General features: G+C 36.9%; 1 protein-coding gene across 10 annotated transcripts in view; it reads left to right on the top strand.

Annotated features, from left to right (window-relative positions):
* The window catches only part of ZBTB38 (zinc finger and BTB domain containing 38), a 175,324-nt gene that overhangs the window by 123,854 nt on the left and 38,121 nt on the right, over window positions 1-13,349 (top strand). For 2 of the 10 annotated variants that reach the window (XR_008913993.1, XR_008913994.1), the window contains 2 exons: window positions 2,300-2,473; window positions 7,139-7,585. The exons of 5 other annotated variants lie outside the window; for them this stretch is intronic. The gene's annotated coding sequence lies outside the window, so the exon portion shown is untranslated. Of the gene's footprint in view, window positions 1-1,679; window positions 2,145-2,299; window positions 2,474-7,138; window positions 7,586-13,349 lie in introns of those variants that run through there. 3 more of the 10 variants (XM_016425254.2, XM_056807406.1, XM_007502128.3) reach the window with 2 other exon arrangements.

Genomic DNA, 13,349 nt, shown 5'->3' with positions numbered 1-13,349 from the left:
TATCTGACCATTTGTAACCAAAGGCATTTATAAATTCCTCTGTGAGCGTTGTGCAAACGCATTCCATAGACGGTTCAGGCCTTTCCCTTTTGGCTCCCCGAAGGAAGGCTGCTTGGGCTTTCATCTCCTGCTGGGGAGGAGCCTCTTGTGGGATAAGCCAGTACAGCCACTCAAGCACTGATGCCTGCCTGAAAAGGGAAAAAATGGAAGGTAGAGAGAACGGTGGAGAGACAGCAAGGAGGGGCCTTTCTCTTGGGAAAAGGAAAATGATTTGCCACCAGGAACCGGACTCTTGAACATTATGGTTCCTGACGTAGTTGGGGAACAACAGCTTTCCGTTCCTGACAAGCAGCAATCTGAGAGCTGACTTATAAAAACGGTGTTCTGTAGGGCCACTTTAATGGTACGCAAAGGCCTGAAGAATTGGATGGTTTGCTAAACGGGACAGAAATACAGGAGGCAACTTGGTACAGTGGGAAAAGCACCGGATTTGGAGCCCTGGGACCTGGGTTTGAATCTCAGCTCCATCACTACCTGAGTGACCTTGGGCAAGTCATTTAACTACTATGAGCATCCGTTTCCTAGCTTATACCATGGGGAAGAAGGGGTGGCGGGGAGAGGGGGCCCGGGATGGTTGGACTGGTTAACACTAAAATCCTTTCCATATTTAATTCTATGATCGGGAAGTTGCAAACACAGCAAATAACAAAATACCAGAGCTGGAAGGGCACTTAAAGTCATCTAGTCCAACATTTTACAGAAGAGCTTTAGCCCGTGCTGACATTTTTTTTTCCTTCTTGATATGTTCTGCTCCCGTTTTAAAGCCTGGTTCTCTGCCATTTCTGACCAGCCATTGTCTGGCTCCCTCAATAGCCCCCCTTTCTGCTCCCTGACATGACCCGTTTTAAAGCCGGCTTCTCTACCTCCTCTGCCCAGCCATTGTCAATCTCGTCTCCTTCAATGGCTCCCTTTTCTCTCCTCCTGTTTCCTTGCTAAGGGTCTCTCCTCTATATAGTCTAAGTAAGTCTCTTGTCATGCATCTGTGGTATAATTATAATTTTCTGTTTCCTTTTAAATGTTTCCAAGAAATGTATCAAGAACTTAATCGCATCTGACTAATCTATTTTCAGCTTTTCTGTTCTTTTGTGGGATCGGAGAGTTTCCGATAAGGTGCTTCTAGTTTTTCCTTACTGTGCTTTTTTTGAACAAAATGAAACCTTTTTCCCTGTTGAGGTTTAAAAGAATTCTTCCTTCAAATTCTTGCTACCACCTGCATTGTTCCTATGACTCCTTTTCACGAGGCTTTTCCTGCTCGGGGAGAAAAACCAAACTTCGGCTTAGTCATCCTTCACGGTATTCTGCAAACAAATATTTTGGCCCTGGCGTGAGATCGACCCGGTCCCTAGACTCTTGCCCTTCTCAAAGTTAAATGTCTGTTATTCCCGGTTGGTGCCCTGCTGGCTGTGTTGACGTTTCCAACGTGTTGTGGCCATTTTCTGTGTGGCTGGGTTCTTATGCAATCAAGCACCATGGGCCTTTGTTCTGAAATTAAAGCAGAGACGAAACTAGAGACGGTCCGATGGGAAAGTATGTGCCCCCATTTAGAAAAAATCCGGGTACAGAAGGTATGAGCAGGGGAGAGTGGGGGCAGTTTGCAAAGAATACTATTCTGGAAGGTTTTTTAGCCACTCCAGATAATTTATTTTTCCTTCTAAAAGAGGTGGGTCGAGGAGCTTGTATGAGAGATTTGGCTACCACTGACATTCCACCTCAATCTTTATTAAGTATCTTTTCTAATCAAAACTATTTGTTACAAGTTAAAAAACTGATTGGACCAGACTTAAAAGCAAGAACCAATGGTTCTTACCGTCGGCAGGGCACTCGGCTTGGAATCTAGAAGACCTGAGTTCAAAAGCCACCTTGGACACGGATGATCTACGGATCCCCACGTGCCTTAATTCACTTGCTTGTAAAATGAAGTAGGGGGTGGGCTTAACAGGCTCTAAAATCCCTCTCAGCTCTAAGTCTGTGAAAGCAAGTAAAAATCTAATGTCTGAGTGTTTGATAAATCAGAGAAAGTTACGGGGAATCGGGGAATGAACGCCTCCCCAATCAACAGGAACTGCGGAGATTATGGAAAATAGGTTTGGACCAGAATAAGTTTTTTTTTTCCTTTTCCCTATTGAAACTGATTACCATTTTCCAAAAAAATAACCTCTAGCTAATGGACTTGAGATCCCTCAATGCTTTTCTTAATTTCCTTTTCTCTTTTCTCTTTCTTTCTTTTCTCCCTATTTAGATTGCCAAATCCTCAGCTGCGAAGCCAACATGTTTTTATGATTTCTTTGAGAGGCGGCATTGCAAAGTGGAAAGAGCTGGCCTCAGACTCAGGAAGACCTGGGTTCTAGTCTGCCTCTGACACAACGTGGGCTGTATCACCCTGAGCAAGTCATTTGACCTCCTAGTACCACAGGTAACTCTTGAAGACACAAATTGCACAATTGTTTTTCATATCCAGTGGCAGAGGCATTTTACTATGAGGGAAATTCATTTGACAGTGGGAGGGGAGGGGGAAGGAATTTCTATAGGAGACATAAAAGGACACTTGGCTTTTTAATGACAACTGTATTCAAAAGGCTGGATTTCTGAGAATTAGGTATGTATGGTGTTTCCTTTGAATTCTAGGAAGAGATGGGTTTTGTTTTCATAGTAACATCTGGTGGACTGGCTACATGACCCTTTATTTTTCTGTAGCTCAATTTCCTTATATGTAAAATGAGAGGGTTGTGCTCAAAGATCTCTCAAGATTTGGACCAATGTTTTGATTCTGTGATCCACTGCTGGTGACAAAATTATTTACTTTTGTGCCATTTTGTAATTCCCTTTCAAATTTCGTCTCTGGTATCATCTTTCTGAAGGCTGCGGGGCTTTGGAAGGCCACACTTTCAAAGCAGCAAAAACCAAAATTAAATAAGGAATTAGTGAGGGAACATATTTCATAATATTTTTCAAAATGGAGCAGTGAGTGTGAAAATGAGCAGAGAAAAATAATAATTTAATAATTCACATTTATGTTATTGTTGTGAGGTCTGCAATTTGCTTTTCTCATAATTCTGTAGAAGTACAATTTTTATTATCTTCATTTTACAAATGAGGAAACTGAGGCTTAAAGAGATTAATTTGATTAAAGTTCTAAGACTGATTTGAAATTGTCAGAGCTGAGTTTTAAATCCAGGGCCCTGATGCCAAATCCAGTTATTTTTTCTAACGTAGCATATGTCTCTACCAGAAGCTACCAGTTACCTAAGATTATCGACAGATTACATATAAAAATCTTTTTTTTATTATTATCTTTATCCATCTAGGAGGGATGAAGAGAAAGGATACATTGGGAAATATAGGTGACACAAAGTCAAATGATATTAATACAAATTTCTTTTTAATATAAAAAATTTTGCCTTTTTGTGGCGACTTATTTTATCACAACAAATGTGTCAATCCCTGGCAAAAGTATATTCAGTGAAAACAAAAAATGGAAAAACTTCCTCTTAAACTGATTTCTATTGAAAGTACCCGTAACTTTCCCCTTTAGTAGCCTGGCTGAAAAAAAAAAAGTAGATAATGATTTGATGACATCATCACTTATTATATTGACCTTAATGTTTTACCATTGTCTTCATTTACTTTGTGGTAGTTGTCGAGCAGTGTTGTGGGCAGTTGGTCTTTTGACTCTGCTTTCTTTACTCTGAATCATTTCATATACTTTCTCATTTTACTAGGAATTCTTCAATTATCTTTTCTAATAGTACAAATTTATTCAATTACATTTATAGGCCACAATTTATTCAGTCATACCGTCACTATTGAGCACTCTTTGTAGATGTTTGTTGATAACAATGGCATTATTACAAATATTTTTATACAGTTAGGTCTTTTTTTATTATCATGAAGCCCATGGAGTAGAGTCTTAATAATGGGATTTCTGTGTCAAATATCATAATTTAGTCACTTGTCTTGCATAATTTCAGGCTATTTTCCAGAGAAGTTGAATTAATCCATAACTTCTGGAGCAATGATTTAGCCTGGTTGTCTTCCCACAATCCTTACTGTATTTAATCACATCAATTTAAGGATGAGGTGATACCCCAGAATTGATTTTATTTAAATTTCCCTTGTTATTAGTGATTTTTGAACAATTAACATATAGCTTTTGATAGCTGACATTATTTGCTTTGAAAGTATTAATAAAAGACCTAAATGAACTGATGCAGAGTGAAATAAACAGAACCGGGAGAACACTACACAGTAATAGCAATATTGTACAATCATCTACTGTGAAAGACTTAGCTACTCTCAACAATACAGTAATCCAGGGCAATTCTGAGGGAGTTTTGTCCAAGAATTCTATCCACCTCCAGAGAAAGAACTATTGGAATCAGAATGCAAATCAAAGCATACTATTTTTCACTTTAGTTTATTTGTGTTTTTATTTGGGGATTTTGGTCTTATACGAGTATTCCCTTATACCAATGAACAACATGGGAATATATTTGACATGATAATACATGTATGTAACCCAGATCGAATTGCTTACCAACTCTAGGAGAGGGGAGGGAAGGGAGGGAGAAAATTCAGATCTTATAACTTCAGAAAATGTATATGGGAAATTATTATTACATATAATTGCAAAAGTAAAATATCTTTCTTAAAGAACTGTTTTAAATATTTTTGTACATATGGATCCTTCTCTTTTTGTTTTTTATCTCTTTGGGCATTGTTATATTGCCCTTTGGGCAAAGGACCAAATTGCTCTCCAGAATGATTGAATCATTTTATAGCCCCACCCCCCAACAATGCATTGTGTCCCAGCTTTCCCATAGCCCCTTCAATATTTGTCATTTTCCTTTTCTGTCATAAAATTCAGTCTGATAAGTGTGGGATGATACCTCAGAGTTGTTTTAATTTGCATTTCTAAATAATTAATAGTGATTTAGAGCATTATTTTGCATGACTATAGAGAGCTTTAATTACTTTGACTGAGAATTGCCTTTGTTCATATCCTCTATTTGTCAATTGGAGAATGACTTGTATTCTTATATATTCAACTCATTTCTCTATGTATTTGAGAAATGAAGCCTTTATTAGTGAGAACTGTAAAACAATTTTGTACCATTATGATTATTGTGTATTATTCTCTATCTTATTCCTCTCTGTTTAGTGTCTGACTCCCACCTCCCCCAATTTTCCCTCTTTTCTATCAGTCCCCCACCCCATTCTCGTATCCACTTCCTTTCCTACTATCCTGTAGGGTAAGATAGATTTCTATACCCAATGGATTGTGTATGCTTTTCTCTTGTTGAGCCAATTCCAATGAGTGTAGGATTCACAAATTACCCTTCCCACTTCCCCTGTCTTCCTCTCCACTGTAACAATTCTTTCATTCCTCTTTTATGTGATTAATTTACCCCATTCTATTTTTCCCTTCCCCCTCATTCCACTGCATTCCTCTTTCTCAGGTCTTAATTTAATTTAATTTTTTATATCATTCCATCATATCCAACTCACCCTGGCCCCCTGCCTATGAATACTCTTTCTAACTGCCAGAATAATGATAAAGTTCTTTGGAATTACAAGAATCCATCTCCCTATGCAGGGATGTATACAATTTAACCTTATTTGAATGTCTTTTGATTTCTCTTTCCTATTTACCTTTTTGTGCTTCTCTTGAGTTTTATATTTTCCATTCAGCTCTGGTCTTTTCATCAGGAATGTTTGAAAGCCTTCTATTTCATTAAATGCCCATTTTTCCCCTGAAGAATTATACTCAGTTTTGTCGGGTAAGTGATTCTTGGTTGAAGTCCTAGCTCTTTTGCTTTCTGGAATATCATATTCTAGGCCCTCTGTTCCTTTAACATAGAAACTAAGTCTTCTGTTATCTTGACTGTAGCTCCACAATATTTAAATTGTTTCTTTTTGACTGTTGACAGTATTTTCTCCTTGACCTGGAAGTTTTGGAATTTGGCTATAATATTCCTGGAAGTTATACTTTTGGGATTCCTTAGAGGAGATGATCAGTAGATTCTTTCTATTTCTATTTTGTCCTTTGGTTCTAGAATATCAGGAAAGTTTTCCTTGATTTCTTGAATGATGATGTCTAAACTCTTTTTTAAAAATCATGTCTTTCAGGTAATCCAATACTTTTTCTATTATCTTTCCTGGATTTATTTTTCAAGTTACCTATTTTTCCATTGATATATTTCACATTTTCTTCTATTTTTTTCATTCTTTTGACTTTGACTGTTTCTTGATGTCTCATGGAGTCCTTAGCTTCCCTGTGTCCACTTCTAATTTTTACGGTAGAATTACTTTGAGTGGGTTGTTGTACTTCCTTTTCCATTTGGCCAATTCTACTTTGTAAAAAGTGCTTTTCCTCAGTGAATTTGTGTACTTCATTTTCTATATGGCCAATTCTGCCTTTTAAGAAGTTTTTCTCATCAGTGAATTTTTGTATATATTTTTCTCACTTGGCTAATTCTGCTTTTTAAGAAGTTCTCTTTATTGGATTCCTGTGCCTCTTTTACTAATTATCTGATTCTGTTTTTAGGGTATCAATTGATTCAGTATTTGTTTTTCCTCCTTTCCAAAGCTATTAACCCTTTTCTCATTATTTTCCCATATCACTTTCATTTTTTTCTCCAATTTTTCTTCTACCTCTTTTATTTGATTTTTTAAAACTTTTAAATTTCTTTGGACTTGAGAGAAATTTTTATTTTTCTTGGAGGCTTTGGAAGCAGCAGTATAGATTTTGTTGTCTTCTTTTGAGTTTGTGTTTGGGTCTTCTCTGTCACCAAAATAACTTCCAGTGTTGTTTCTTTTGTTGTTGTTATTTGCTCATTTTCCAATATTTTTCTTTTATTTTAAATTGTTAAAATTGGGGTCTATAACCAAGGTGAAGGGAGAGCACTGTTCCAGGATTTAGGTTCTTTGTGTAGCTGCCTTCAGAACTGGCTCTGGGAATATATCTATTTTCAGTTCTTCCAAGGTGGTCTGAAATAAGGAGAGGTGTCTTTGATACTCTCTGGTCTGTGAGTAACCCCAAGAATTGGACATAGGATTCTCTACTCTCCTGTGGCTGCAGGTGCTGATGTATGCTAGTATTCCTCCTTCTTCTGAGAGTGTGCCGCAGGCCTGCTTCTTGGATCAGCCTATGGCAGAGCAACAAGAGACTTGTACTCAGAATCAGCAAAGGAACCTGTGTAGCATCATTCTGAGCAGTTGTCCATCTCCCTTACTGTCTATGGCTGGCAGTTCCTGAAGCCTTTGCTGCTGCTTCAACTGCATCTAGGCACCTAGGACCTGTTGCTGCATGGAGCCTGCCCTGGAGCTGGTTTGTGTTTAACCCCCACTGTGGTGACTTTTCAAGCATCTTGGCTCTGCCTCTTTGAAAAATATTGTTCAACATCCTTTGATTCCTTGTACCTCAATTTAGCAGTGGTTATTAATCTTAAAGACTTGTGCTAATTCCCTATGGATTTTGGAAGTCAGACTTTTATAAAAGATATATAAAGAAAGAACTTTCCCCCAAGTTTATATTTTTCCTTTTTATTCTATTTATATAAAATTGTAGCAAAAGCTTTTAAATGTATATAGTCAAAAATTGTCTACTTCTGTGCCATTTTGTAATTCCCTTCTCTAGTCTCAGAGAGAGAGAGAGAGAGAGAGAGAGAGAGAGAGAGAGAGAGAGAGAGAGAGAGAGAGAGAGAATAGTTATTGTTCTCTAAACTTTTTAATTTATGATTTTTAAAGTTCAAATCTTTTATCCTTTTGGTTTTTAATTAGTATTTGACACAAGATGGCATTCAACAAAACTGCTCCCCTTCACCCCCAGTTTTTCCAATAGCTCTTACTGAATAAGGAATTCCTTCCTAGCTAGTTTTTGGAAGTCTAGAGTTATTTATGTTCACTTATGTCATCCACTCATGTATTTTTCTACTTTTTAAAAAATCTAGTACTAGATCATTTTAAAAATAGTATTGTAATATGTTTTAAGAATGGTTGGAGTTGGGTATCCTTCATTTTTTTTAATGTAGAAAGAATCCTTTTGTTGTCCTTCAAACTTGAAGAAGACCAAATGCCATCTCTGGTGACTTTTTTAAATTGCTGAGAAATTCAATTTAGATAAGGCAGAACTGCACAAAGTCTTCAGCCTTATTCTCTCTTTCAGTCATTGAAGTCTAGTGGCAAGACAAAAGTCGAGAGCACTGAGGATGTCTCAAGATGCAACGGATGACATTAGCTATTTCCGTGTCTGAACAAGGTCTAAATGCACCACAGCACCTGCTTTTACTGCCTTCTTGACTATCAGAAGAAATTGTTCTTATCTAACCCTTCTGATGGGAAAAGTCATTATATTCCAGGGTAGACATCCTCCTAAGTCACTGATATGTTTGAGTACTGTCAGTCACCCTCAACTTGGTTTAACTGAGACACTTTAGCCAGGTGTGTCTGCTGGCACGCTACAGTTTGTTGGAGCCACAGGTGAAAGCTGGGTGGCACCTACGGAGGAAGTCATCCCTAAAAAAGGCTCAACAAGCCCTCACATTGGAGATACTAGTCTTCTCTGAACATTCTATGTCTGTGCTTATCATTCCTTTAAACATCATATTGTGTCTCATTGAATGGTCTTCTTCGTCTATTGCTACAGTCACATTATTTTTGTTATAAAATTATCATGTGTTGTAATAAGATGTCTTGTAGAAAGTACACTGATTCTGGAGTCAGAAGATCTGGATTCAAATCTTGTCTCTGATGCTTGATACCTGTGTAATCCTGGGGAAATCAATTTAACCTTCCTGGTTTTCAGTTTCATGTATAAAATTAAGGTAGTAAATAAGGTCATCTCTGAGGTCCCTAGTTCCAAGGATATTTTATTCTATAGTTAATTGTACTGAATTTTCTTTAAGGTGAACTATCCTTGCATTCTTGGTAAAGGTCCAACATGGTAATAATGAATATGGCTATAGACTCTTTACTAATATTTTATTTAAAATTTTTGCATCAGTATTGACTAATGATATTAGTCTCTTCTTTATCTCTCCCTGGTTTGGATATCAAGATATTTGTCTAGTAGAACCAATCAGATGAAGTGTTTTATTTCTCTGTTTTTGAGACTCATGTAATATCGAGAATATTTTTTTCTTGGTTTCGAATTGGGTACTTAATTGAATTCTTTTTATAGAAAAAAGAGGAATGAATTGATGATCTGGATCAGGAAAGTGTTTTTTTTAACTTTCCTAGAAATTAATTTATGACATTCCATATTTCTCTCTGAGAATGGGTTGTTTAGATGATCTGTTTCCTGTTTTTGTTAGTATTATATTTTTGTAGCTATTCATCCATTTCATTTAAGTTTTCAGTTTTGTTGTCATATATTCTGTATCAGTTTTTTTTTTGCTTGATTGTGAATTTCCTATTTTTCATTTATGATAAAGAAAAACAAAATTTTTCTCTTTGGGTCCAGATAAAATTGACATATCCATTTTTTTAAACCCTTACCTTCTGTCTTAGAGTCAATACTATGTATTGACTCCAAGGCAGAAGAGCAATAAGGGCTAGGCAATGGGGGTTAAGTGACTTGCTTAGGGTCACACAGCTGGGAAGTGTCTGAGGCTATATTTGAACCCAGGACCTGCCATCTCTAGGCCTGACTCTCAATCCACTGAGCCACCCAGCTGCCCCCTGACATATCCATTTTGCAGGTCTTTTAAAAAGGCTCTTTGTTCCATTTCTCAGTTTCTTTGTTTTTATTTTTTATCATTCCTTTTGAGAATTTCCTCAATGTAGCATATTATGGGAGTATTAGTTCATTGACTTTCTAGCTTTTAAAATCACTGGCTCAACTATTTCTCTTTTTGTTTAAAAGGAGAGGAAGAAACTAAACACTGCCTCATCTTGGCATGGAGGCAATCTTGGGTTCTCAAAGGTTAAGCTAGCTAAGGACAGACTGGTTTTATGATGCTGGAAAGGCTTTGAATGTGGTCCCAGGCAGAGACTATGGTTTCTTCCCTAGGGACTATGTAGCTAAGTGTGGAGAGCTTCATTGCCAGCAGGCTGGTCACTTACAAGGCTAAACCAAGAATCCCTGCCCACAGAGAGCTTACATTTTACTGGTAGAATATGTCAGGCACATCAAGCCAGGCTTGGAAGAACTCTGATATCAGACTGATTCTCAAGTTCTCTGCTTATTGCATTTTCCCAGGAAAGTGAAATTAGCAAAGGGTTTGCCCAGAGGTCTCTGAGCCTATAGGAAGGGACTTCAAAGGTTTTTACCAGTCAATCAACAAAAAAAATGCTAAACCCATTCAAAGTGCCCAACACTTTGCTAGATCCTGAGAATACAGACAAAAACGAAGGAGTCTCTGCCATCAATGAACTTACATCCTAAAAATGCATAAACAAATTATAAAATACAAGTGCCTGGTGGCAGGGGAGAACAGGAAAGACTAGATATAGTAGAAGTTTTTAGGCTCTTTTGGTTTCCCTGCAATGACAGCCAGAGATTCCAAAATACCAGAGAGGTCAGGAAAGAACATTTCAGACCTAGTAGACAAAGGCAGAGAGACGGGAAATGGAGTATTGTGTCTGAGGAACAGCAAGAATGCTATGATGGTGATACATGTAAAGCCCAGTGGAATTGCGTGTTGGCTATGGGGGGAGAGGCAGGGAGGGAAAGAGCATGAATCATGAGAAAATAGTCTAAATTAATTAAATAAAAATTTTCAATAAAAAAGAATTCTATAAACAGTGTGTGAATCAAAATAATGAATAACAAGGCAAAAAAAGTTAAGATGGGACCAGGTTATTTAGTTATTATAATTCCTTTTTTGTTTGCTTGTTTAAAAAAAAACCCTTACCTTCTGTCATGGAATCAATGCTGTGTATTTGTTCCAAGGCAGAAGAGCAGTAAGGGTGAGGCAGTGGGGGTTAAGTGACTTAGGGCTCAAGATCACACAGCTAGTAAGTGTCCGAGTTCAAATTTCCTGTCTCTTAGGCCTGGCTCTCAATGCATTGAGCTTAGACCTAGCTGCCCCCTTTGATTCCTTATTAACCACAAATGTTACATTTTGACAACAAAAATCTTCAGATTTTTGGGGTAGCTTGGTGGATTGAGAGCCAGTCCTAGAGATGGGAGGTCCTAAGTTCAAATCTGGCCTCAGACATTTCCCAGCTGTGTGACCCTGAGCAAGTCATTTGACCCCCATTGCCTAGCCCTCACTACTCTTCTGCCTTGGAACCAATTCCAAGATGGAAGGGTTTAAAAAAAAAACACAAAAAAATAAAGAAATAAAAGAAATAGATTGTCAAGATACTAAAAAATTATGTTTGCTTTTTTTTCTCCAAAAAAAAATACATCAATATCTACTAAGTCTATCTTTATTTAACCATATCAGAAAATTCATCTGGTTTAAAATTACCCACTATTTCCTTTTACTTTTTATCTGATATTTTTTTTAGAGGAAGACAGTCTATGCATAGAAGAAAAATATTTGGGCATACTGAATAATATCACAAAAAAGGAAATCTGTTATATTTTTAAAGATAAGAAATAACTTGTAAATAACCTTGTCATTAACAGAAGTCTGTATAGTCAAGGCTATACATATATACAATATATATTTTGTTAGAGCAAAAATAAAAATTAATAACAATAAGAATTAAAATGAAAAAAAATATTACATTCAATTAAAAAAATGCCATCTGACCTACCTGAACAAAATATTGATACTAAAAGATAGAAATGGATGGAAAAAAGAACATTAGCATTAATTTTTTTTGTTTAACAGAAGTTTAATCTATTTGAAACAGCTGCCATATCAAGGAGACTAAAAGAGCCTAAACACTACTCCAGTCAGCAAACACGTGATCTACTTGTCAAGTAGAGAGAAATGGCAGCCAAAGTAACGCTGGTATAGAATACTAACTTGCTTAGTAATTGTTCCAGAGATGGAATAATGTGGAATAATATGAGCAGTATAATCTCAAGATACAGAGAGAAACAATGAAGTGAAAATCCAGTTTACAGAAAGTTTGATGGAAGATCCAACTAAGCCAGATCATCCTGAGGGCATTTAAGGATGAAATAGGGAAGACAATACCCAGAAGAAAGATGGAAACAATATGTCTAATTAATTCTTTTTGTTATCAAGGACAGTAGAGCCACCACATTAAGACTTTTCCATCACAATGTCAGATGTGCTTCTTGAGGATTAAAGAGAACAAAAATAGGAGGATAAACTGTGAACCAAACCAATGGAGAGAGGCTTGGTGCTGGAGATGAGACAATTTTGAAAGCACTGAGGGTTGGATTTTCAGGGTATCTGAAGGCCTGGAATGGACCAAAAGTCTAGAGACTCTCTCCTCAAAGTGACTGAGAAAGCATTAGTAACTCTACTTTATCGTTCTTATTTTTTAATTTCTACCCTTCATCTTAGAATCAATACTGGGTTTTGGTACCAAAGCAGATGAACAGTAAGGAGTAGGCAATGAGAGTTAAGTGACTTGTCCAGGATCAAAAAGCTAGGAAGTGTCTGAGGACAGATTTGAACCCAGGACCTCTTCTCTCTAGGCCTGGCTCTCTATCCACTGAACCATCTAGCTGGCCCCCTACTTTATCATTTTGATGAAATTTTTGTAATTATGCTCTGGACTAGATGACTTCTAAAGTCCCATCTACCTCTAAAACTCGATTCCTATGTGATACATTGAGGGCATCATTTATGTAAAAATTAAATAGTGTTAAGCAAGTCTTCACAAATGACATGCTGCAGGAAACCACATCTTTACTGTCTAACAACTGACTTGAAACAAGAAGTGAATATAAGATCCAGCAGGTATTATATGACTATTTTTAAAAGTATCTGATTAAAGAAAGCAAAACACTACATTAATCTTCCCAAAATGTCTCCTATAGACATATCTAAATATGCAAGATTATTTTAAGGTACAATAGAGATAATCTTGTTCAGTCCCCTGTTCATTAATATCAGAAAATATATAAGATAAAGAACCGTTTACCAAAGATATTTTCATTGAGGAAATTCAGTATCAAGTCCAAGTTAAGGAGGGATTTGTTATAGATGCTTCTGTTCTTGGATGACATTGGGCTGTATGCATTTGGAGGGGAGGGGGCTAGGTGCAAAACTTTCTAAATAAGACCCTAAAAACACATAAACAAGTTTGACCTTACTATCCCTCCTGGAAAATTTAAGTGTACAAAATGTCTGTTTTCCATCCCCATCACCTATCGTAGTCTGAAAAACATAGAGGGTTCTCCTGTCAAGGTAGTGATG

This window comes from Monodelphis domestica, chromosome 8, assembly GCF_027887165.1.
Source record: "Monodelphis domestica isolate mMonDom1 chromosome 8, mMonDom1.pri, whole genome shotgun sequence".
NCBI classification, from domain to species: Eukaryota; Metazoa; Chordata; class Mammalia; order Didelphimorphia; family Didelphidae; genus Monodelphis; species Monodelphis domestica.
This window is presented reverse-complemented; position numbering and strand designations above follow the sequence as displayed.